Genomic DNA, 27320 nt, shown 5'->3' on the forward strand with positions numbered 1-27320 from the left:
TGTTGGAAGCCCCCAAAGGTTTTTTTTTTTTTTTTTATTTACTATTAAAATTTTATTAGGCTATGTTTTAGAGTTTATTATTCTGAGATTGTTTTTCCAAGTATGTAGATTTTTGTCAGAATTCACATATATCATATTTCTTCCTGCCCGTATGCATTTGTTTTTGTTTTTGGAAATACGTTTTAAATTATAATTTTAAATATTCTTTTATTTTGCTTTTATTCTTCATAGTTATCAGTTATGCATGTTATAGCTTCTTCACAGATCTGTGGTTTTTTATTTGATCTTTTTTCCTTTATTTTTATTCTCTTGTCTGTCTCCTTGCTCCTTATTTTCCCTTATGTTTTATTCGAATTCAGTCTTACTTTTTATAATTTAAAAAATGATTTGACTTTTCCTTCTTCTTCTTTTTTTTTCTTTTTGTTTATTCTCCCAAGTAGGGTCAATTATTATTTCATATCTTGCTGTGTTTTGTCAATATCTATTCTGAGTTTTTGATTTTTGCTTACACACAGACACACAGACACAGACACAGACACACACACACACACACACACACACACAGACACACTGTATTTACTTCAATCTGGAGTATTAGTTGACAGTTTTGTGAATTTTTTGTGGTGAGAATTTTCATTAGCTGAAGTGTTTGGATTGGAATTTCCATGTTTTTTTTTTTTTTTTTCCCTTAAAAAATTCTTTTTTTTTTTTTTTTTAATGTTTATTTTTAAGAGAGAGAGAGAGATTGAGTGTGAGCAGGGCAGGGGCAGAGAGGGAGACACAGAATCTGAAGCAGGCTCCGATCTCTGAGCTGACAGCACAGATCCTGACGTGGGTCTGGAACCCACGAGCTGTTAGATCATGACCTGAGCCAAAGTCAGACGCCCAGCTGACTGAGCTACAGCTGCCCCTTTCCATGTTCTTATAGTAGCTTTTTAATTAGTGTTGTCTACTACTTCTATTCATTTCCTGGCTTAGTGTTACCAGTTGTATGTAGACAGGGGTGAGAGATTTGCTTGGCTTATAATATTTCTTGTTCAAGAGCTCTCCCTTTTGTTGGTATAGTGAAGTGCAATTTCTTTAATGTATAGGTTATTTATTTATATTTTTTGTTTGTTTTTTTGGTCTGGGAGGGTGAGGGGAAAGGGGTTTGTGTATTGTACACTTTTGAGATTCTTTTCTGTTTTTGTAAAACACTTAATTTCCACCTTTTGCTTTCTTCTTTCCTTTTACCACCAAGCCTCTAAGGGTGTCCCATCTTCCTGAGACTGCCATCTCTGATCCTTCATACTTTGAACCCTCCCTATCTATTCATTGGTAGCCAGGAATCTGATCTACTCTGGGACACCATTTCTTAGTACTTTCCTATTTACTGTAAGACTTTCGCTTTCTGGAAATCATGTGTTCCACCTACTCTAGGCTCCAGTTTCCTTCTGTTTGCCATGCAGTCTGTGCTTGATTCTTCAGAATTTGCTCTGCTAAAATTTTACCCCTTCCTCAACTTATATCTAATATGGACTCTGTATTAGTCTGCTGGTTAAGCCAATGGTGTGGTTTATGGGTAGTTTTATTTGCTCTCTGGGTTGATGCTTTTTTTTATTTTCAGTTTTGAAGGGTGTATGGAAAGATTGGATTTACATGGGGCTGTTGTTGTCCTATGAGAACCTGGAATATAGTCGTTTGACTTTTAACTTTGTTGTACCCCTTCTAATACAGAAGTTTAAAGTTTTGATGACGAATATATCAACTTTTTCTTTTATGGCTTTTGTGCCTTATTTAAAATAGCATTTTCAATCTTCATGTCTTGTGAGATTATCCTATATTGTCTTTTGAAAGTTTTAGTTTCGATTTTTTCAGGTGTTGGTAAAACATAATACCTAGAAAGTTTGATCTACACTGGGATGTTGTAGAGATATATTTTTACCTTACTTTTTTAGTGGATGTTTAATTGTCCCTGAATCATTCATTTAAATAGTCCTTTTTCTCACTTCTTGTAATACTACCTTTGTCATGTATGAAATTTCTGTATACACACAGATTTGAATTTGGACTCTGTGTTCTTGTTCATTGGCCTCTTCGACCCAATACCGCAGATCTCACCGTTATGAATGTATAGTAAATCTTCGTTTCTGGTTGATAAGCCTCCTTTCTTTTTACCCTAAAATTTTTGTCTAATCTTGGTCCCATATTAACTTTGAGAAAATTATTTGGCTTTGTTTTTAGGTATGAACTAAACTAATAGCAACAATTATTTGTTTTTTTTTTTTTTTCAACGTTTATTTATTTTTGGGACAGAGAGAGACAGAGCATGAACGGGGGAGGGGCAGAGAGAGAGGGAGACAGAATCGGAAACAGGCTCCAGGCTCTGAGCCATCAGCCCAGAGCCCGACGCGGGGCTCGAACTCCCGGACCGCGAGATCGTGACCTGGCTGAAGTCGGACGCTTAACCGACTGCGCCACCCAGGCGCCCCAACAATTATTTGTTTTTACTGAAACAAGGGATCAACTTGACATTTTAGCACCTTCTCTGTGTATATATTATCTTATTTAATTTTTAAGCACCTTCTGTGTGTATGTATTATTTACATATATGTGCTTATTTAATTGTAAGCAATTGTAACATGTAGGTATTGCTATGCTTGTTTTATTTGAAGAAACCAAAACTTACAAAAGTTAAATAATTTTATTCAGTAAATATTGAGTGACTACTATATGTACTACCATGCCCTAGAGCTGGAGTAATAAATAAAACTGGTGCTAATATAAAGATTTTTAAAAAGACATGTAATGATCCTTAATAGTTATAAAATGTAGAATTGCTTGGTTATTTTGTTTGTTACACATATTGAAAAAAATTTTTTTAATGTTTATTTTGAGAGAGTGTGAGAGAGAGAGAGAGAGAGCACCAGAGCAGGAGAGGGGCAGAGAGAAAGGGAGACACAGAATCTGAAGCAGGCTCCAGGTTCTGAGCTGTCAGCACAGAGCCCGACATGAGACTCGAACCCATGAAACATGAGATCATGACCTGAGCTGAAGTTGGACGCTTAACTGACTGAGCCACCCAGGTGGCCCATGTTACATACATTTTAAATGGTAAAGAACCACATTAACGAGAATTTGCAAAATAGACAAAAGGATAGAAGTCACCAGAATAATTGAAAATATTTAAATTCATATCTACTTTCTTCATAGTTTTTTGGCATATAATTTTTATTACAAGTTTATTTAATATTTCAATCAGATGTATAAGTGACACATGCTAGTTCCTTTTTATATACATAACAAAATCATATGTAGTTGAGTGTGCCATATTGTAAAGTGGATCTTTTTAAGATATCACATGACTATCACATGACTTAGTAAATAGTTTATTAAAAGTGAACCTATTTGGATGGGTCTTAGTGATACTGCCTTATGGAAGGCATCTATATTAAGATAACATTTATTTATGTAGCCGTGTTTATTAGAAAAATGATCTTCATTCTAACTTTGCTCAGAAATCATATGTCATGGACTACTGTGGGTCTATGGAGTTTCCACTGATAACATAATATGTCTTAGTCTAGATCTCATCTACCTTAAGGAAAAGACTTAAAGGAAGAGATGATAAGTTTCGAGTGCCTATACAAATTTCTCTTTTGTAAATAATTTGTTTATACTTGGAAGTTTGATTACATAATTTGGGTTATTTGCTGTGATACATGCTTATATGCAGTGCCTTTTAAAAAGAGGTAGGCAAGACATGAATGTTAATTGAATATTTTCCACATGGAAGTAATTGAAGATAGAAGGTGTAGGAGTGGAGACTCAGAACTCTTTCAGTATAGGAATGTCCAGCCAAGTTTTGTTTTTTCTGGCCATATTTTCAAGTATTTACATTTAGAAAACTTTCCAGTCACGTAATAGGGTTATTCAATTGGAAAGTTTGGAATATGCTATAAATTTTCTTAAAAACATACATTTATGCCAAGGTTATGTATATTAGTATATGTTATTTCTTTTCTTAGTGCTAGATAGTTTGTTAGAATCAGGTTTGGCACCAGAGAAAATGTATGTTTCTAGATTTTACTCATTTGTAAAAATTATTCTTAAAGACAAAATAGAAGACAGGGGTCTTGACCTTCAAAACTCTTGTAAAATGGCCATTAAAGATGAATTTTTTTTTTAATGTTTATTTATTTTTGAGAGAGAGATTGTGAACAGGGGAGGGGCAGAGAGAGAGGGAGACAGTCCAGTTTGGAGGCTTCAGGCTCCAAACTGTCAGCACAGAGCCTGATGTGGGCTCGAACTCAGAAACTGTGAGATCATGACCCAAGTTGGTTGCTTTAACCGACTGAGCCACACAGGTGCCCCAAAGATGAAGTAAATGATAAGTTTAAAAGATCTTTGTTACAATCCTTTCAATTATGAATACAACTATATAATTGTTTACTACTTATCAAAAATATCCATTGTGGTCATATTTAATATTTATATTTAAAGGAAGGCCAAACATTACTTTTAGTTAGTTCCTAGTTTAAAAGGTATTATTTTGACAAATTTTGTTAAAAGTATTAGAAATACATATATACACAACACATCTATATATGTTTGTATATATTTCAGTCGTTATGAACTTACATTTTCTGTCATTGTGAACTTAACATTAAAGAAAATATATACTTATGACCTAGTATCATTTGATTTTTCTCACCTTTACTGTTAATAGTTTCTTCAGTTTTAAAAGAAATTTGTGTGGTCTTTTATACCCGATTTAAATAGGAAATTTAGATACTTGACTGTTCAACCAAAGTATTTGTCCATCAGGGTATATATTACAGTCTATTTTGTTTGTATTGCCTTGTTCTTGATTTTGTAAGGTCTTGCTTTTTATGTAAACTTCTCTAGTGTTTGGTGGTATGGTATAGTAGGGTCTGGCCTATGTGTAGGGAGAGTCATGCACCCGTAGGATAAAGATAAACACTATTTGTCCGAGCATCAATTTTACTTAAAGAGTTAGAGAGTAGAAACGTTAAGCTCACTACACTTGTTGTGATAAGCACTACATAATGTATAGAATTGTTGGATCGCTATGTTGTACAATTGAAGCTAATATGACATTGTATTTTAGCTATACTTAAATGATAAAAATTTTTAAAAAATGTCTATTCTGAATCCTGAAAAAGAAAAAGAACGTTAAGCAATTTAACTGTTAGGTAATTAGAAGATTATATAATAAGATGACTTCACAAATAATATAGGATTGAATGCAAAATGTGTGTTGTTTTTCAAAAGTTTTTATTTATTTATTTTGAGAGGGAGAGAGAGAGAGGGAGGGGCAAAGAAAGAGAGAGAGAGAGAAAGAGAGAGAGAAGAGACAGAATTCCAAGCAGGCTCTGCACTGAGGATTTGAACTCATAAACTGTGAGATCATGACCTCAGCTGAAACCAAGAGCTAGACGCTCAACTGGCTGAGCCACCCAAGTACTCCAAATGTGTGTTAATTTTTAACATAAGTAAGACAAGCATTTTGTCTTTCATGTAGGCTCTTTAAAAGTTTGTACTCTGCATTGTCACATGTTAGGTGGAACTGAGGATAGGGTGGGTGGGATGAGAGAGTTATATGTTGATTACTTTTACCTGTGGTGGCATTTTGCTAGGGGCACTAAACTGGAATGTTGTGACAAGTATTGTTTTAAGGTATTTTACCCTTGACTTTCTTGGTGTCTAGGATACCTTCCTAGGAAATTAATTTGACAGAATCTGCTTATCAGGTACAAGGCCTATTTATGGGTTAGGAGTTTTTTATGTTTTTAAAGTTTATTCATTCATTATTTCTGAGAGAGTTGGAGAGAGTGAGTGAGCGTACACAACTGGGGGAGAAGCAGAGAGAGAGAAGGAGACACAGAATCCAAAGCAGGCTCCAGGCTCTGAGCTGTCAGCACAGAGCCTTCCCTGCACAGGGCTCAACACAGAGCTCTAATCTGGAACCTTTGAGTTCACAACCATGTCTGAAGCTCAACTGGTTGAGCCACTCAGCCGCCCCCTGTGGGTTTGTAGTTTAAAACTTAAAGCCTTCCTAGTCCTGAGGTATATCATCAGGACAACTTTGTCTTCTTTTCTCCACATCTTTAGAATTTTGATCTTAGGTCTTGGTTTCAGTCTTTTTGGTATTTTTGTTGTCATTATTGTTTAATTTTGTAAACTGTGTTTACATTTTCTTTCTGTCCATTTAATTGGGCTTTGTATTTTTCTTTGTATGAATCCTGTGTCCCGAGGAACTTTGCATCTGAGCATTTAATAATTGAATTAGCTGTTGTGAGTGGATTCATTAAAAAAATTTTTTTTAATGTTTTTATTTATTTTTGAGAGACAGAAAGAGACAGAGTACGAGCAGGATAGGGGCAGAGAGAGAAGGAGACTTAGAATCCAAAACAGACTCCAGGCTCCAAGCTGTCAGCACAGAGCCCAATGTGGGACTCAAACTCATGAACCATGAGATCATGACCAGAGCCGAAGTTGGATGCTTAATTGACTGTTCCTGAGTGGATTTATTTTAAATGAACAACGTGCCATGAGTAATATTGTATTGCAGCTGACTTCCTTTTCTGTGTGTGCAGTGTTATAAGACTTTTTCAAAATTTTATGCATAAAACTAATGCAATTCCAATCAAAACAACAATTTATTTTTTCCGTTTGAGAAATGGGGGAAACTTGACAACTTGATTCTCAAATATATGAATCAGAGTATCCAGTAGAAGTTTTAAAAATAAAAACCTGACAAGTGTTTTATGGTATTGCTTGCTATACTGTAAAGCTGTAGTAATTAAGGGGTGTCTGGGTGGTTCAGTTGGTTAAGTGTCTGACTTCGGCTCAGGTCATGATCTCGTGGTTCATGAGTTCTAGCCCCGCGTAGGGCTCTGTGCTGACAGCTCAGAGCCTGGAGCCTGCTAAGGATTCTGTGTCTCCCTCCCTCTCTGCCCCTCCCCTGCTTGCACTCTGTCTCTCTCTCAGAAATAAATAAACATTAAAAAAAAAAAAAAAAGCTGTAGTAATTAAAAACATTGATAGTGATGATGCAGGAAGAGTCCAGAAAGAGTCCGAATAAATGAAAAATGAGGAGAGTGTATAGACACACAAAGCACAATGTTATTTTTTTAACATATCAAAATGTAAAGAACCATATATTTGAAAAGGAAAACAGATTTGCCTCCCTTAAAATGGAATAGACTTCTCTAAGAAAAAATATAAGAGGGCCAGATTAGTAGAAAATATTTGCAATTTGTAGCAAAGTTTTAAGAAACATAACAGAGCTTCTAAAATTAACAAAATTTATTCTCAGTTTTTAAGAGTCTCTTATGGTTTGGTTCTTTCCCTTTCTAACTTTTCTCCCCCCCCCCCCCCCCACCATGGTCTTCTGTTAAGTTTCTCAGGGAGGGAGGGGAAAGTGGGTGATGGGCATTGAGGAGGGTAACTGTTGGGATGAGCACTGGGTGTTGTATGGAAACCAATTATTTGACAATAAATTTCATATTAAAAAAGTAAAATTAACAAAGCTTAGAAAAATGAATTGTGAATAAGGAATAATAATTCTAAGAATATGCATGATTTTATAAAAGTATGCATAAAGATATATATATATCTTTATATATATATCTATATATGCTTATATATCTTTACATATATATATATATGTAAGTGTTAATTATAGCATCATTTGTAGTAACAAAATGTTGGAAGCAATCTGAATGCCCACTAGTAGAGAAATGGCTACATAAATTGTAGTACATCATCCATATTTTGAATATTAATAGATTGACCAAAAAAGATTAAAATCTAAATGTCATGAAATAGCAAAATGTCCAAGACATATTATTAATATATGAAAAGAATCCTATAGTCTGATCTCATTTACTTAGTAGAACTGTATTATTTATGGTAATCTTGAAACCATTCCAAAATACAGACAAGACATTTAAGTTAACCTATTAATATTATTAGGAACCATAAATTTAACATTAAGAGAATATAGACAAATACAGCCACTAAGGCAAACCATAAGAGACTCTTAAATACAGAGAACAAACTGAGGGTTGCTGGAGGGGAGGTGGATGGGGGGATGGGTTAAATGGGTAATGGGAATTAAGGAGGGCACTTTTTCGGATTAGCCCTGGGTGTTATATGTAAGAGATGAATCACTTGGTTCTACTCCTGACGCCACCGCTACACTGTATGTTAACTAAATTGAATTTAAATAAATTAAAAAATATATATAAAAAAATAAGTCTTTTACTATCAATTGAATGGAAATATCAATATGAATCTATGATTATACACATATATAGTCCCCTCTTCCTTCTAGTAGAAGGGCTTATAAGCATCAGCAATTGCAGTAGCAATGACTACACTCAGCACTGATAAGATCGTCTCTAAATATTGTTCCTACTGAAAGGATCCAAGGCTTCTGTGAAAAATTGCAGATCCTAGTTCTTGGGCAGAGAAAACAGCCAGAAAATAAGAAAGTACTCAAAAGCTATTGTATCACATCAGCAGAACCCCCAAACCCCAGCTCCAAAGGAGTTCCTACTGGCCATATCTGGAACTATCTAAGCCTTAGTGAGAGAATTATTGTAATTAATTATAAAACCTTAATTTGAAAAAATGATTTAGAAGTCCAGAGTGATAAGAGGGATAAAGGAAAAGGGAAGCCTTATTTAGAGAAGAGAGAAGTTGATACATTTTGAAGCGATGTTAGAATATTATCATAGTGAAAACTCCAGTGAAATACTTTGGACCAGAACCATCAGTGAATGCCAAAACCTTGGAGGAAAGACTGCTGGAAACAGGGTATACACATAATACCAAATTATTATCCCACACATCACTTACTATTACAAAGGAGAAAATGTGCCTTTGCAAATAGAAAGATCTGTAAGTTGCCACTTGAACCAAGTGGTTCAAACAACATTGGTATGTTTCTTGTTGTGATGTACCATGGAATACTTACCACCTTTGGAGTCTTCTCACCTGATATGTTTATTCTGTATCCGGTCAGGTCCCCATATTCCATGAGTTAAAATCTTTTATTAGTTCTAGGAGCTTTTTTGTAACCTTTGTCTACATTTTCTATGTAGATTGTCATGCATGCAAATAAAGACCATTTTTTAAAAATGAAAATTTTTTTATTTTTTTATTTATTTTTCATTTTTTTAAAATGAATTTTTGAGAGGGGGGGAGAGAAACAGGTGGGGAAGGGACACAGAGAAAGGGAGACACAGAATCTGAAGCAGGCTCCAGGCTCTGAGCTGTCAGCACAGAGCCCGATGCTGTGCTTGAACCCACGAACTGTGAGATGATGACCTGAGCTGAAGTTGGATGGTTAACCGACTGAGCCACCCAGGCACTCCAATACCATTTTTCATTTATTCATTTCCAATTTTTATGCCTTTTTTCTTATTTTTTCCTAACTGTTCTTGCCAGGGCTTCCAGTAATGATGCTGAATCGAATAAATGTCTTTGCCTTGTTCCTGGTCTTTTATTAGTTGTTTATTGTTAATATAGAATTAGCTGTAAGTTTATTTAGACAGCCTTTAGTAGTTTAAGAAAATTCCTGCTTTGCTTTATTTTTTTTTCTTTCTTTATTGGTGAGAAATGGATGCTGGATTTTGTCTAGTGCTTCATCATTAGCTATGTGGTTTTTCTTGCTTTATTAACACGATCTCTTTCCTTGTTTGATTTTCAAATATTGGACCAGCTTTGTATTCTTGCTGTATACTCTACTTGCTTATGAGCTGTTACTCATTTTTATATTGCTGGGTTGAGTTTGCTTATTTATGTTTTTTTGAAAGAGAACTGTTCATTACTTTTATATACAGAAAATTCAATAGCGTCTACTAGCCCAGTTTGGTGGCTAATTCTTTAGCCTTTGCCTTTTCCAACTTGGGAATGCAAGCCACTAACTTTGGACCCAGGATGTTGCCTTCCCAGTGATGGCACATCTCATCATGTCTGTCATTGTAATTGGTCCTGATAGTTTCTACCAGCTTGGCCAGAGGTCCTTTGTTTTCTGAGTTAACCTGTGTGAGAGTGACAGTGGTGCAGATCTTCCTGTGGACCAACCTGGCCTCCCCCTTGATGATGCAGTAGGGAACCCCCAGCTTATGTCACATGGCAGGCAGGAATACAACCAGCCAATGAGATCCACATCATGTGCAATTACTACCAGCTGAGCCTTCTTGTTTTCTACCAGGATGGTGACAGTATTAACTCCAGTTTGAATAACAGGCAGCCTTTTAGTGGGGACATCCCCTTTGCTCGTAGCTTTTTTCAAGGTTTGGGCCAATAATCTCTGCTGCTTCTCTCACTTTGTCTCTGGTCTGTGATTGTGGGCCAGCTTAAGCACTTGAGTAGCTGTTTGGCAGTCCAAGACCTGGGTGAACTGGTTAATTGCAGGAGGCACTTTTAAATGTTTATAGAAAATAGCCATTTGCTGCTGCAGCTGGATGTAGCGGGGCCATTTGATAAAGTGGTTGAGGTTCCTTTTGGGCTGGATGTCCTGTCCAGTGCCAGAGTTCTTGGGTATTTTCTCAAACAGGGGATTGACTACCTTCTTGGCCTCTTGCTTCTTTATAACAGCAGGGACTGGGACCACCTTCTTCCCCTTAGTCTTCTTTCCTTTCAGCATCTTGGATGGCTGGAGGAGAGAGATGAGTTTGCTTATTTTGTTGAAGAATTTTGTATATGTTCATGAAGGATGTTGTTTCTGCTGTTTTCTTACAGTATCTTTGTCTTGCTTTGGTACTTTGAGTTGGGAGTAAATTCTACTTCTTTTGGAGTAAATTGTATTTAATTGACATTACTTCTCCTACATATTTTGTAGCATTTGTTATGAAACTTCAAAGCATGTATTTTAGTTTTTGGAAAAATTTTAACTACAAATTTGTTTTCTTTAATATATACCAGAAAATTCAGGTTATCTGCTTTTTCTTGAATGAGTTTTGGCAGTTTTTCTCTTTGGGGATGAAATGATACATTTCATTTTAGTTCCTGAATTTGTAGGCATTAATTTGTATTACCTAATTATTGTAAGTATTCTGTAATTATTTTAATGTCTAAAGTCTATAGTGAAGATCCCTGCTTTCAGTCCTCTTGGTGATTTATATTATCTTTCTCTTTTTTTTCCCTTTGGTTAGTCTAGGTAGAGGTTTATTAATTTTATTGAGCTTTTTAAAGAACTAGCTTTTGTATCCATTTAGTTTTCTCTATTTTACTGTTTTCAATTCCATTGAAATCCATTGATTTCTGCTCTTTATTATCTTCGTGCTGTTTGCTTTGAGTTTATCTTACTCTTCTTCTTTGCCCAGTTTCTTAAGGTGGAATCTTTTCAATTTAAAACTTTTCTTCTTCTTCTTCTTCTTCTTCTTCTTCTTCTTAAGTTTATTTTTGAGAGAGAGGGAGTGAGCATGCAAGTGGGGGAGGGGCAGAGAGCGAGGAAGAGAGAGGATCTCAAGCAGGTGCTGCACTGTCATCACAGAACCCTATGTTAGGCTCAAACTCACCAACCATGAGTTCCATCACCTGAGCTGAAATCAGGAGTTGGGTGCTCAACCAACTGAGCCACCCTGGTGCCCCTCTTTTTAATTTCTCATATAGGCATTTAATGCCATTAATTTCCATCTAAACACTATGTTGATTGCATCATACTAATTTTGATATGTTGTGTTTATTTTCATTTTCTAATTTCCTTTGAGCCTTCTTTGATCCATTGGTTATTTAGATATGTAGTTGAATTCTTATTTTAGGGATTTTTTGGGAGGTATTTTTCTTTTACTTATTAATAGCTTAGTTCCATTAGATAACCTATTTTGTATTTTTTTAGTTCTTTTAATTCTTTAAATTTTGTTAAGGCTTGTTTTATTTTGGTGAATGTTTCATTGTACACTTGGAAGGGAAGGAATGTGTATGCCTCTGTGGGTCGTTGGAATAATTTGTTTTGAATGGAAAGGGAAAATGTTTTAACTTTTTAAAAAGATTAGACCTTAAATCCTAATTCCTTGAAGCCAGTAGGGTATAATAGAAAAGGATATTGGTGGGGGGCACGTGGGTGGCTCAGTTGGCTAAGCGATAGACTTAATTTCGGCTCAGGTCATGATCTCACCGTTCGTGGGATGGAGCCCCATGTTAGGATCTGCCCTGGCAGTTCAGAGCCTGTTTGGGATTCTCTCTTTCCCTCTCTTTCTGTCTCCCCACCCCCACTCATGCTGGCTTGTGCACACTCGCTCGCTCTCAAAATAAATAAATTAGAAACTTAAAAAAAAAAAAGAAAGAAAGAAAAGGATCTTGGGGATCTTGGGATTCACAATACTTGGTTTTAGATAGGCTGCCTTTTGCTATTTATATTGTTTCAGATAAATTCTTTTGGGCTTGTGTTTTCTCTAGTTGTTAAATAGTATTGATACATTTGATTTTGTGAAATTCTTCTTTTCTTTAAAATTGTACGCATCAAGTTTTATAGTACCAGGTTTAAGGTTAATAGGTTTATTCTTTACTCTTTTTTTTCAGTTATTGTATCATTTTTTTCCTCATTTTTAAAAACTTAGTCTGAATAGTGTAGTTTTAGGGATTATATGAGATGTTAGGACCCAGTAAAGTTTCAATCTATTGTAGAATCTGCCAGTTGCAGATATCAAGGTAGCAGTTTATGTTTCTAGATAAAGGCCATGTTTCTAGAATTCTCACAGTGGTTGTATATGTCACTGCAATAAAATGATCAGTTGGGGCTTGTGTTGACTTAAGGAGCGTGAAAATGGTGGTGAAAGATATATAAGGCACAAGCTTCGAAAGAAGTACTTTGTAAAAATTGGCAATTTACAAGAACTTATGAGGAGTTTAGAAATACTTGTAAGGTTTGTGGGAATGTTGAAGAATATGGTGGGGGCTTAACTTTATAAAAGAGTATTTGTGTAGCGAAAAGGATTATATATAAAATGTAGATGATTTACAACAAAACTTGTATTTTGTAGTGTTGTAGCAGCTGGGACAAGTTAGATATTTTAAAGATACCATGAATTTACATTTTAAATTTGTATATAGTGTCTATGGTAATCAGAATGTTGAGGGATTCTGGGGCGCTTGGGTGGCTCAGTCGGTTGAGTGTCCAACTTCGGCTCAGGTCATGATCTTGCAGTCCGTGAGTTTGAGCCCCATGTCAGGTTCTGTGCTGATAGCTTGGAGCCTGGAGCCTGCTTCCGATTATGTGTCTCCCTCTCTCTCTGCACCTCCCCTGCTCATACTCTGTCTCTGTCTCTCTCAAAAATAAAATAAACATTAAAAAAAAAGAATGTTGAGGGATTCCTTTCAAACTCTTTGAAGTATTGTTTAAGCATTTCTTTGCAGTTTTGAAGCAATCAGGCAAGATGCTTCAGAGGATAAATACTGAGTGCAGTGTCTTCTTTGTTCAGGAAATAGAAATGCAACATGAGATTTTTAAAGTGCAAATTTACATCTTTTGCAGAAAATGTGATGGGGTGAAGGTTTTTGAAAACATTTGAAGGTTGTACTGGGATTCACTTCTGTATAAGGTGGAGATACACTGTTGATTTGTACTGTGTTGATTTGTGAAATATTGTAATTAGGCTAAATTGAATGGGTGATGGGTAATTTGAGAAATGATTTCTAATGTTTGTTCCAGGTTATTCAAGATTTGATCTTTCTAACTACTTACAACTTTTGACTAGCTGAGATCCTGCTTTTTTTATATTCATCACCAGTCTACCTCTTGCTTTTCCACCTACAAAATTAAAATAGAAAACAACAAAAAATAACAGTATATAGGGAATAATAAATAATATAGGGAAATATATCATTAGCATAACATTATATATAAATAAGTATATTTAAAGATGCAAGATTTTCAAATACAAATGTTTGCATGGTTATAGTTCATGAGCAATCTTAATTAAATTTATTGCTAGGTGAACGGTATGTAGTCACTGAATTCATTCATTCTGCGTCTCTTTTGTTTTAGGGGAAGACTGTTCTACTTACATCCTTATTGTCCTCTTTGGGATCTTTAGTATTACTGGAAATTATAGTTAGGTAATTTTTTTTAATAAACCCATGTCTAGTTCTGCAGGCTCTTTAGATGTTGGATGGGATCTGTTGGTTCTCAGCCTCAGAATTAATAACTCTGTGATCCTGATCCTTTTCCTAGTATATGTCTTGTTTGCTGAGATGTGTGACCTCTGGAGAGGTCTTCCTTATATTCAGGAAGTTGATCTTTCTCTTTTAGGAAGATAAGGCAAACTTCTCTTAAGGGAGGTTTCTCCCCCTTTTAGTTCTAAGATGTCTCTCAAATTAACAGATTTGTTCATATCAAAATTTCCCGAAGTGGGAATGGTGAGTCTTACTCTTGATGAGTAACCTGGTGAATACCATTTAGAAATAGAAGTACCCCGGACGCCTGGGCTCCTCAATCGATTAAGTGTCTGACTTGTCTTCGGCTCATGTCACCATCTCACGGTTCATGAGTTTGAGCCCTGTATCAGGCTCTGCATGACAGTGTGGAGACTGCTTGGGATTCTCTCTCTCTGCACTGCCCCGCTTCTCTCAAAATAAATTTTTTCAGTTTAATAAACTGAAAAAAAATTACAAAAAATAAAAAAAGAAAGATGAGTACCTGAATTAGAAGAAGCAGGTATCTGGCTTGGGGGTGGAACAAATGGTTAAACTGATTAAAAAATCAGTTTTGTGAAAGGGTTACTTGTGCACCTTATGTCTGAGAACTGTACCTGAGTGGTCAGCTACCTACTAGTAGAACGCTGATGACAATTTTTGGCTGATTGGAGTTTTGGAGGAGTCTACCAGGCCAGACAAAGTAGAAAAGTAGATTAATACTTCTATATTGATAAACTTTTGCAAAGTGAACACATCTTTGTAATTGTAACCTAGATCAAGATAGTTACTTCTCTAAAGCTTCCCTGTGTTCTGTCCCAATCAAATAACAGTCTTTATCCCAAAGTTAACTCTATTCTGACTTTGTGGTCAGAGATTAGTTTGGCTTGTTTTTTGAATTTAATAAATTAACACACACACACACACGCACACACACACACACACACACACACAGTCACACACTCCCACCTGACATTATGTTTGTGATATGTATCCTGGTTTGTTTTTAGTTTCCTTTTTTTCCACTGAGGTTTAGGATTACACGAATATGTAATGCTATAGTTTATTTCACCCCTTTCCTAGTGGACGTTTCTTTTATATGGAGTTTTGGGCTCTTTAGATAATGCTGCTGTGATAAACTTTGTATATAGCTCCTTGTGCACATATGTACACATTTCTATTGAGTGCATACTTAAGAATGGTATTACTTAGTCATTGGGTATGGATATGTTCACCTTTGGTAGGTACTTCCAAATAGTTTTCCATACCAGTTATACTAATTTACATTCCTACATGCAGTGTATGAGAATGCCAGTGGCTGTACTTTCTCACTTGCACTTGGCATTGTCTGGTTTTTAAATAAATACTACACATTTTGGTTGATAATAGTATCTTATTATGTTGTCTGTATTTTCCTAATAGTAATATTGAGTACCTTTTCAATATGCTTATTGGGTTTTGAAATTATTTTCTTGTGAAGTTTTGTTTGGTCTTCAGCCTATCTTAAAAATTGGGTTGTCTTGTTTTTGATGATTTGAAGTTGTTTTTCTAAAAAAAAATTAAGTGTCTGACTTTGGCTCAGGTCATGATCTCATGGTTCATGAGTTTGAGCCCCGTGTTGGGCTCTGTGCTGACAGCTCAGAGTCTGGAGGCTGCTTCGGATTCTGTGCCTCTCTCTCTCTGCCCCACCCCATTCATGCTCTGTCTCTCTCTCTCCCAAAAATAAATAAATATTAAAAAAAAATTTTCATACCTGAGTCCTTTGTTGGGCATGTGCATTATGAATATTTCCTCCTGCTCTGTAGCTTACATTTTAACTTTTTAAAGAATACTACTTTTAAATTGTAATGAAGCCCCATTTGTTGTGTTGATCTTTGTGTCTTGTTTAGGAAATCTTTGCCTATTTCAAAGTCATGACAATATTTTTCTCTCATAAAACCTTTATTACTTAAAAAAAATTGTTTTTCAATGTTTACTTCTGAGAGAGAGAGAGAGAGCACGTGTGTGCACAAGCGAGTGCAGGGGAGGGGCAGAGAGAAAGGGGGACAGAATCCGAACCAGTCTCCAGGCTTCAAGCTGTCAGCACAGAGCCTGATATGGGGCTTGAACTCACGAACTGCAAGATCATGACCTGAGCCGAAGTCGGACTCTTAATCGACTGAGCCACCCAGGCTTCCCAAAAGCTTAATTGTTTTAAAATTTATTGTTTAGGTCTCTGATATACTTTCTCTCCTTCCTTTTTTTATGGCCTGTGGATGGATGTAATGAATTTGATGGATTTTGATTTTAACAGTGGTAGTGATAGAAAATCTATTGGTATGCCTTACTCATAAGAAAACATTTTTATTTTATTTTGTATGTGATATTTTAAGTTCTGGTATGGTAACATTTTCTGTTAGTAAGATACATGATTTTGTATTCTGGTAATTCTTTAAAAGGGATTTAAAAACATTTTTTCCTGACTCTAAAAGAGGCAGTCTAGTTTTGTGAATTGTATTCTGTCTTACTTGTTTTGTTTTTGAAGAGTACAGTGCCTTAAAGACATTGGGTTGTTCAGTCAAAGGCAGCTGTTATATTTAAGCAGGCGATTTAATTTCTATAAGACTTTTTTTTTTAATCTATAAAGCTAATTTAAGAAAAGGGTGTATAAGTTTTTTTCAAGTTGTGAGCAATGTGCCTGGCAAGCAATAAAATCTCTATAGTTAGTGCTTTATTCTTGAATTTTGAACTTTGTTTTGAAGATTATTATTAAAAAAATTTTTTTTAATGTTTATTTTTGAGAGAGAAATAGAGAGAGAGCGCACACATGAGCGGGGAAGGGACAGAGAGAGAGGGATACACAGAATCTGAAACAGGCTCCAGGCTGTGCGCTGTCAGCCCAATGCGGGTCTCGAACTCACAAACTGTGAGATCATGACCTGAGCTGAAGTCAGACGCTTAAGCGACTGAGCCACCCGGGCACCCCTGTTTTGAAGATTATTTTGACTTGAGACCTGATTGAAAGGGTATATACCATGCTTATTATAAAATTATTGATAACTAACTTTTGTAAATAGTAAAAGTAATCTGCCTGCTTATACATTCATTTCCTTTTATTGTAGATAAAATATTTTAATTTTTTTCTGTCAATGTAAGGTTGAATTTAAAATGCTTCCCTATGTTAATGAAAAAAAATAGAGTGAATACCTTGTAAAGACTTTTCCACCTCCTGTCTGTACTTTAACTCTGTAGTTAGGTTGTCTAGATGCTGCTTACAAGGTGGTAACTACAGATACCAGAAGTGTAGTGTATGATATTGTCTGTTGATGGTCAGGAAGAATTTAACAGTGCTTCTCTAAGACCTTGTTAGTTTGCTCTTGTCTTGGTTGGTAATTTTTGAAATCTAATTTGTTATAGAGCTCATTCTTTGTAGTCTAGTAAACTCTACCAATATCTTGATAATTCATTAGCTTTTCCATATATTATACATAAAATTTAAATTCTAACATTAGGAAAAATTGTTTTATATTTATCATGTGCCAAAGTTTCAGCATGTGATGTGTTTAAGTGTTGTAAAAAAAAAACAAGTGGGATTCTTGGCTAGATTTTACAGAGTAGGGGTAACTTCTGAAGTTCAAAAGTTCTTTCTTCTCCTCTTCCTCCTCCTCTTCTTCCTCCTCTTCATTTTGTTATTATTATTATTATTATTTAGGGAATCTCAACCAGCAGAGGGATTTTTAACAGGCTACCTAAGTATTTGGTAAGTACATACTTTCAGTGTTAAATATTTTGCATGTTACTTAAGTTTGCATGTATGTTACCTTAGTGACGTTTACAATAGTCAGTGTAAGTAACAAATATAATTTATATTTCTTATAATTTTTACTTGGTACTAGAATTTCTTTATAGACTTATTCTGATTCCTTCTGATTTATTCTATACACTGTATCCAGAAAATTCTTTTAGTGTGCAATCTGAGTATTAAAAGAGTTCGATGGCAGAGCTGTCTTAGCGGGCAAGAATGCTAGTACTTTGGTGAAGGAAACACAATTTTCCTCATGTGAGATATTTGTGGCAGTTTTCTATTAGCTGGTGACAGTAATACACATTTCTTCTTTAGCTATCCATTACTTGACTCCTCCTTACATTAGGTCCTGTTTACCATAGTAGGTCAATATGAAGACAAGTACTCTGGTAAGGCCCTAAGCTATTTTCTCTTTGGGGTCTCTAATTTCATTGTAATAACATTTTAATATTAAGAATTTCATAAACTTATGCTTTGGTTAATAGTGATAGATTTAAAAATTATTAAATGTACTTCACGCAATGTGAGGCATTGGATTATCAAGTGTCATAATATAGTTTTTTAATTGTTTTGATGTAGTCTGTGAAATATTACTAAGGATGAATAAATTTATTTGATTAGCTAATCGAAGTGTCCTAGATATATGAAGAGATATTTAATAATAAACATTGATTTTTCTTATTATGATTATTAATGTGTTTGAAACAATATGTATTTAACCAAATGTGTTTCTAAAATTCTATAATCATAGTTGATGCTTAAATATTGAACAATTACACTATTCTGCTTACTGTATATTTATAAATGTACATTTTTAGGAGCAAATGATGTTATAAAAATCTCAAATTTTTACTATTATAAAATGTGGTAACTGATTCCTGAAGATATATTAGGTAGAACAAATCAACATAATGTGTTTTCTTCCCCATTGATGCATATATTTGAGTTCGTTTGAGGGAGGCACTCATCTTTGAATTGTATATGCTTATGATATATATTTCATTTGCAAATTTATTTTTAGTAACTATTGGAATACATTTACATATCAAGAAATTCATCCATAAGTGTACAATTTGGTGGTTTTTAGCATATTCAGAGGTGTGTAACTGACACTACTATCTAATTTTAGGATACTTCAACCGCACCTTGTATCCGTTAGCAGTCATTCCCTAATTCCCTTTAAACACCCTGCCTGTCTCCCCTACCCCACAGTCCCCTTCTCCAAGCAACCACTAAATATTTTCAGTTTCTATAGATTTGCCTATTGTGGACATTTCATATAAAAGAAAGCATATTCTATTTGTCTTTTTGTGTCTGGCTGTTTTCGCTTAGCGTAACGTTTTCAAGGTTCACCCATGTTGTAGCATGTGCCATTCATTTTTATGGGAAAAACCATTCCATTATATACCATAATTTTTGTATCCATTCATCAGTTGATGGATTGTATCTACCTTTGGCTATTAGGAATGCTTCTGCAATGAATATTCTGGTATAAGTTTTTGTGTGGATGTATATTTTTATTTGTTTTGGATATGCGCTTAATAAGGGTAGAATTGCAAGATGTGATAACTGTCTAAGTCTGAGGAACTGTCAAAATGGCTGTGCTATTTTATAATCGCACCAACAGGATACGAGGATTCCAACTTCTCTACATCTTTATAGACGCTTGTTACTTTTAGTCATTTTTTGTTTTAGCTATCCAAGTGAGCGCGAAGTGGTATTTCATTGTGGTATTGATTTTCATTTCTATAAAACTGATGATGAGCATTATTTCATGTGCCTGTTGACCATTTACATATGTTCTTTGGAGAAGTGTGTGTTCAAATCTTTTGCTCATTTTTTAATTGGATTGTCTTTTGTTAAATTGTAAGCATTCTTTATATATTCTGAAAACTATTCCCTTATGAGATATAGGATTTGCAAATACTTTCACCCATTCCGTGGATTGTCTTTTCACTTTATTTCTGGTGTCTTTTGAAGCACAGAAGTTCTTAATTTTGATGATGTTCAGTTCATCTTTTTTTTCTTTTGTTGCTTGTGCTTTTGGTGTCATATTGCAAATTTATCTTTAAATAAATATTCATTTATAGTTTAGATCTGTGACAAGGTTTTAATTACCACAGGACTGTAAAGCATTGGCATTTTTTGTGTTTGACAGCCAAAGCCCAAAGGAAGCAATTATCTTTATATTTGTGCTTCAATTCCTTAGTTAATTGTTTTAAGGAAAATGCTATGTTTTGATCCCATGGGTTACCATGAAAATGTTAGCTGTGTGTGATATATCCATTGATAATAGTCTTGTGAATTCATGTTTAGTTTTTTTGGATTGTATGATACCTTAGTTTATCATGGCACTTAAGGTATATTTGATGTCATACCTTAATAAACTATGGCCTTTCAGGCTAACACTATTATCAGAATTCTTTTTATCTTTTCCAGGAGGAGAAAATAAATTTTGAGAATCTTACTGATTTTAGTCTTGTGCAGGATATTTGTAGGCACTAATTTTTTGATGTATTTGTAAACTTACATATGGAATATGTATACTTTTCCTTCAAGTTTAATAGGTATGTATCTTCTTGATTTTTATGGGACAATTTTAGTTCCTTATTTTTTATCATGTGGCTTTTATCAGTTGAAGGCATATTTCAGAATGAATTGTTCTATAATGTTTTCTAATGTTGGTTTTAGAGAAATGGCATATAACAATGGAATATCACCACTCTTAGCGTTGGCTTTCTGCGTAAGGGCAAGGGATTGTAATATAGTGTGATTAATGTATTTTTATTAGGGAAATTTACTTTTGTTTGTATCATTCATATTATCTAACACTGTGTTAACTTCAAATAATGAAATTTTATAGAGCCAAAATTATTGATATTCTTTTTTTTTAGTTGATTTTAAATTGTGGTGTCCACTGGTTAAGCATCCACTTAAGTGTCAATTGGTAGGTAACATTGTTCTTCACTGTGATATTTTTATAGTTTGTTTTATACCACCCATGGACATTTTGCATTGGAAAAGGAAATAAAAGGTGAAACATGTCATTTTTCATGGTATTACATTTTCAGTTATAATAAAAAAAGATTTAATTGAGAGTTACTTCCTTCTATGGTATATGTCAAATGTGGCAGTTAAGAGAGTTTAACCTATTTATAGCTGAATTAAGGCAAAATGGCTTTTGTGCACTATACTTTCTTTCTCTTGTTTTGTATGCTTACTAACAATAATTAAGTGTATATTAATTCTGAGTTATTTATATTTGAAATGGGGGTTTTAATATTAATAGAGACACTTTTTTTCTTACAAGAGTAAGAGGAGTTGCCCTTTAGTTAAACCACTAATTTCTTACTGAAGTCAATCGGGGTTGCTTTATATATTCTAGGTAGCAGATTCTCAGCTCATGTCCTAGAGTTTGCTATTCTACTGATGTGCTTCATAATATACCTTGGAGATATTGGTCAGGGTTGTGTGGATAGAATAATTAAACTATTCTTTGTCAGAACGGTCTTTCACTACTTAATCTTACTGAGGAAAGCTCAAATGGACTTGGATTATTCTAAATGTCACATTATTTTTGTACAAATGTCTGAAAACCATTACACAATAGTATTGACTCCCTTTTCTCCCAGTACAATTTCTGTAGCAACATCATGCAAGGAAGTTTTCCTAAAAGCTTTTTCCTTCAGAACTCACCCCCCCCCCACTGTTTTTAAGGAAAAGGTTGATCCAGAGTAGCCCACTTTTAATCTAGTAGTCATCTCAATTTTATTCTTATTAATACTTAAGGTTTCCATACTTCTGATCTTTCTTCAGAAATTTCCAGTCTATTAATTGAAATAATTACAACTGTTCATTTCTTTGGTTTTGTTCCCTGTTCATGGACTTCCTAGATTTGGTAGAGTTCTATCTGATTACAGTCTTTAGAAGTTTCTAATATAAATTGACACTTTTCCTCCTAGCTTAGCCTCAGTGCTTGCTGGTGATCCTTATCTCATTTTGATCTTCTATTTCATTTTCAATATTAGTTATTTGAAACCTTTCCACTGTCCTCAAATGACCAGTCCTATTTCTGTTTTCTCATTCTTTTTTCATTTCATATTTTATACTTTATTTCCTCTATCTTCACTCAAAGAACAAAATGTTTTCATTTTTTTCAAAGGATAATATCTATATTCTTAATCTTATCCCTTCTTCCTTTCACTTGAACCTTGCTGTTTTCTGTTATTCTCATTTTCCATGCTGGGTTCTCCATCTTATCACACTTAATCTTGAAAAATGCCTTTTACTTTTACTCTTTCCTTATCCTTCCCTTTATCACTGAGCTTGTTTGATTTGTGGTCCAGTTTCTTAATTCTTACTCGGCTACCTTCTGCAGTTTGACTATTGTTTCTACTGGCATTCTGCTTCCTCAAGTGAAAGTAAACTTTTCTTACCTAACCAGATAGATAGTTAAGCTCATGTTAAAATGCTTTACAACATCCCTAAGGTAAGACTGAGTTCCAGTTGCTAAATCTGTGTGTTTTCATTTCTCATCCTGTCCTACTTTTTTTTTTTTTTAATAGCATTTGGTATTTTGCTTCTTCTTAACATTCACTTCTCCCTTGTATTCCATAATAACTGTGCTTTATGGTTTTTCTGTGATTTCTCCAGCTACATGTTCTTTTTGTTACTGCTTTTTTCTTTCATATACCTCTGAAGTATAAACTGCATTGAAGCTTTGCTCCTTGCTCCTTCTCATTATGTATCATTTCTAGGAGATGGTCTCTGTTTTTATTATGTAAGTTATCACAAATTTGTGATGACTCACAAATGCCACATTTTCCTTCATTGTCTGTTTGACTTCAATTATTATGTCCTTAGCACCCCTAAATTATTATTTCTCAAGCTGAAAAATTTGCCTTGAACATGCTTGATATATTGTTGGAATTTACTAAATGCTTATTGAATCAGTGAATGAACTCCTTATCCAAGTGCCCCAATCTGTTCGTTTTTTTTTTTTTTTTTTTATATATAATGATTTTAACCATTCACCTATTTTCATGTTACAAACCCTATAATATCTTTGACCAATTCTTGTCTACCCTTGTTAGCATTAATTATTATATTTTGGTTCTAAGCTTAACTAATGAGGTGGATGATGTTCTCATTTGCAGATGGTAGAAATAGGGATCACAGAGATTGTGATGTACTTACGATTTCATGGATAGTGGTGGAGTTGAAAATTAAGATTATGTTTCTGATTACACGTTTCCTGGTTTTCACAGAAAATATTGTTTCTAATGATAAAAGCAGTATGATAGATAATAATTACTCTTAATGTACTATGTGAGTTAAGAGAATAAAGACTGGAAGATGGTAGGAGTACTTTAAATTCTTATGTGATGGGATGAAGGTCGTAATTCAGAGGGAGGAATGAAAATCAAGGATGTGAGTTTTTCACTCAACATTAATAGAATTTTGAGATTCTGACATCTGGTAATGATGCAGTGATGCCAGTGAAGTAGTTGTTGAGTGAACCATCCTTCAGATAACAATTATAAAATTATAAAATCTGGATAAAATATTGAACTTCATCTGTGTGAAAGCCGCAAAAAATGACTTTAAATGAAGCAGAAGCCAGATTAAAGGTTACTCTTTAAAGCCTGCAACTGCAAAGGCGCCCGGGTGGCTCAGTGGGTTAAGCGGCCGACTTTGGCTCAGGTCATGATCTCGCGGTCCGTGAGTTCTAGCCCCGCGTCGGGCTCTGTGCTGACAGCTCAGAGCCTGGAGCCTGCTTCAGATTCTGTGTCTCCCTCTCTCTGACCCTCCCCTGTTCATGCTGTTTCTCTCCCTGTCTCAAAAATAAACGTTAAAAAAAAAAAATTAAAAGCCTGCAACTGCAATGTGTAAGAATTGTATGTTTGTAGCTTTCTTGGCTTTGGATGCATCCCAGCCTCCTGTATTTCCAGTAGCAAGGGACAGAAGTTAGGGCTAGCCAAGCAGCTGGGAATATACTGAGAGAGATTCTAGAAGCAAAAGAACCATTGAAGAGGTAAACAAAAACTAATGGAATTTTTCACCAGCCCACCAGCATTGCAAGCAATTCTAAAGGAAGTTCATTGAGTCTGAATGGAAATGGCATCAGGTTGCAAGTGCCATTTACAGTAAGGAATCAACATTAAAAAAAAGTGAATATGTGGGTAATAATAAAAACTATAAATTTTTTTAATTAAAAAAATTACCGATGATTAAAGCAAAAACTATGATTGTATTGTTCAGTTTAAAATGTATATATGAAAATAGTAGCACAAAGTTGGAGTATTTCTGGCTTAATTTGTATTTCTCTGATGTCAATATTGAGCATCTTTTTATGTATTGTTAGCCATTTGAATATCTTCTTTGGGGTGAAGTATCTAATCTCAAGATTTTGAGAATTGACTTCTATACAATATTTAATAAACATGTCATAATAAGACATTATGATAAATTGACATTAATACTTAGTGTTCTGGCTTATAAACCTTCTACTTAGGTTATCTTTTAGTTTCTTTCAGTAATGTATGGCAGTTTTTTTTAAGGTGATAAGGAATATTAAACTCTATGCTTAGTAGGTAATAATTCCTCATTTTCCCCTCTCTTAGGCCCTGGTAATATGTACTTCCTGCTGTATGAATTCTCCTATTCTAGATATTTCATGTAAGCGGAACCATCCAGTAATATTTGTTCTTTTTGTGTCTGACTCCCGCCCCCCCCCCCCCCCCCAAGAGAGAGACAGTGCAGACATGCTAGCGGGGAAGAAGGGCAGAAGGAAAGGGAGAGAATCCCAAGTAGGCTCCATGCTCAGCACACAGTGTCGTGGGCCTTGATTCCACAATTCTGGGAATTTCCTGAGCTGAAATCAAGAGTTGGTTGCTCAGCCAACTGAGCCACCCATGCGCCTAGAGTTTGTGTCTGGCTTTTTTCACTTGTAACGTTTTCAAAGTTTATCTGTGTTGTAGCATGCGTCAGAATTTCATTCCTTTTTATGGCTGGATAATATTCCACACTTTGTTTATTTCTTCATCTGCTTGTGGATACTTGGGTTTCCTCCCTTTTGGCTATTGTGAATAATGCTGCAGTGAACATTGGTGTACACGTATCTGAGTCTGCTTTTCCATTCTCTTGGGTGTATACCTAGAAGTGGAATTGCTGGGCTATGTGGTAGAATTCTATGCTTTTAGCTTTTTGAGAAACTGCCAAACTGTTTTCCACAGTGGCTTCGCCATTGTATATTACTAACACCAATTTACAGGGGTTCCAGATTCTCTGTATCCTCACCAATGCTTGTTATTTCCTATTTGTAGTACCTTTTGGGGATAGATTTCCTAGGATTTTCTGCATAAACAATCATATATGAACAGAGACAGTTTTACTTCTTTTTTGATCTTTTTGTTTTTCTTTCTCTTACCTTTTTATATTGGATTTCTAATTATGAGGATAAATAATGAGAACAAGCATTCTTGCCATGTTCCCAAACTTAGGGAGACTATATTTGACATTTCATATTAAATCTGTTGTTAGTTATAGGACTTTCATAGATACCCTTTATCTGGTTGAGGAAGTTCTTCACTGGTTCAGTGGTTTTGTCTGTCTTTTTGTTAATGGTATTTGATTTTGATCATTTAGTTTTTTTCTTTCCAACTATTCCTGTGAATTACAGTGATTATTTTTTCATGTTAAATCTATATTCTTAGATAAACTTCACTTTGTTAGGATGTATTATTGTTTTTATAATCACTGGATTTGATTTGCTAAAATTTTGTCAAAGCTTAAAGTGTACCCTCTTTTCCTTTGTTTTGTATAATACTGACATATGTTTGTATGACAGACATATAATTTATATAAAACTTGGCATATGGTTTTCTTAAATATTTGATAGAATTCAGCAGTGAAAGTTTTCTTGAAGGACGGTTTTGGATTGTGAATTCAATTTTACCCCTTGGTAGTATTGGTGTTTTGCATTTTTCACAGTATTTTTGTTTCATTTATTTTGTTGAATTGGTTAGTACAAAGTTGTTCATAAGATGCTCCTATTATTTTTTAATGCCTGCAGGATCAGTGGTGATATTAGCTTTTTGATTTTTGATGCTAATAATTTATTTTCTTTTTCCCCCCTTATCAGTTTGCTAGGTGCTTATTAATTTTTTAATATAATAAGTTAGCAAAGAGCCAACTTTTGGAGATAATTTTCTCTATCATTTGTTTGCTTTGTGTTTAATTGCTTTCCATTTTTTAATTCCTTCTTACTTTTGATTTAATTTTCTCTTCCTTTTAGCTTCTTATATTGGAAGCTTACTCTTCTCTTGTTTTCTAGTATAAATGGCTACAGCTAAAGATTCTCCTTTTCATGCCTCTTTAACTGTATCTCAGGAATGTTGACATGTTGTATTTTCATATCACTCAGTTTAAAAATACATTCTTCTTATTTTCTTGGGTTTCCTCTTTGACCAGTAGGTTATTTAAAAGTGTATTGCTTAATGTCCAGATATTTTGGATATCCTATGTATCTTTTTATTAATGATTTCTAATTTAAATTTGTTGTCATAGGATAATCTGTTATATCAGCTCTTTGAAACTTATACAGATGTTTATGGACAGTGCTTATTCTGCACTTTTAGGTTATAGGATTTTGTAAATGTTGCCCATTAGGTCATGTGGGATAATGTTCAAATCTTTTTTATTCCTGAAATGTTGGATAATAATGTTCAAATCTTTTTTATTCCTGAAGTTTTTTGTTTCTTTGCTTATTTATAGTAATTGCTGCTTACATAGTCAATCCATATTTCTCTTACATAATCTGGTTATTAGATTGGATATTTTTTCTCTTTTAAAACAATAGTTTTATCCTTCATTTAGTTTTCTTGAGTTAGTTTTACTAACGAAGAGACATACATCTTATTTTACAGTGATTAAAAATGTATATATAAATTATCATAATATTCTTCTGCTCACCCATATGTCACCTAGGTTTTGAACTTCTTTTTCTTCCTTGTTTTATTATTTTTGTTTGGATGCTAGAGAAAACTGTAGTTTATTGTAGTTGTGTACTATGGGGTTCTTATAATAGTATGTGTGTATGTAGTTCTATGTTGTAGTATAGCATTGCCAGGGAAAATTTGGTTTTGTTTTATTTGGGGTCTGGTGGAAGCCATCTTATCCTCATATAAATTTACTGCTACCTCAACACAACCTTCTATATAATAAAACAAATTTCTGTTCTTAACTATAGTATGAAGTTCTGATTTATAATAGTTTTAACTTAAATCACAGTCTGTACAGTAGGCAAATTGGAAAAATATTGAGAACATTTAAAAAATGGTTATTTAATATGTGGCCTCCACAGTAAAATAAGTTAAAAGAAAAT

General features: G+C 34.4%; 1 protein-coding gene, 1 long non-coding RNA gene and 1 pseudogene across 4 annotated transcripts in view; 1 reads left to right on the forward strand and 2 right to left on the reverse strand.

Annotated features, from left to right (window-relative positions):
- LOC147581702 (uncharacterized) overlaps positions 1–3127 on the reverse strand; it is a 62439-nt gene extending 59312 nt beyond the window's left edge. Inside the window, exon 1 of the long non-coding RNA XR_015250175.1 lies at positions 2942–3127. This is a non-coding gene — a long non-coding RNA (uncharacterized LOC147581702). The remainder of the gene's footprint in view (positions 1–2941) is intronic.
- The window catches only part of FBXW7 (F-box and WD repeat domain containing 7), a 231044-nt gene that overhangs the window by 55031 nt on the left and 148693 nt on the right, over positions 1–27320 (forward strand). The window contains exon 2 of one of the 3 annotated variants that reach the window (XM_086704091.1): positions 17843–17890. The exons of the other annotated variants lie outside the window; for them this stretch is intronic. The gene's annotated coding sequence lies outside the window, so the exon portion shown is untranslated. The remainder of the gene's footprint in view (positions 1–17842; positions 17891–27320) is intronic. 3 annotated transcript variants of the gene reach the window in all.
- On the reverse strand, positions 9432–10827 carry LOC112858161 (large ribosomal subunit protein eL8 pseudogene; annotated as a pseudogene).

The sequence above is a fragment of the Puma concolor genome, chromosome B1 (genome assembly GCF_028749965.1).
Source record: "Puma concolor isolate L17-30 chromosome B1, mPumCon1.1.hap2, whole genome shotgun sequence".
Taxonomy (NCBI): domain Eukaryota; kingdom Metazoa; phylum Chordata; class Mammalia; order Carnivora; family Felidae; genus Puma; species Puma concolor.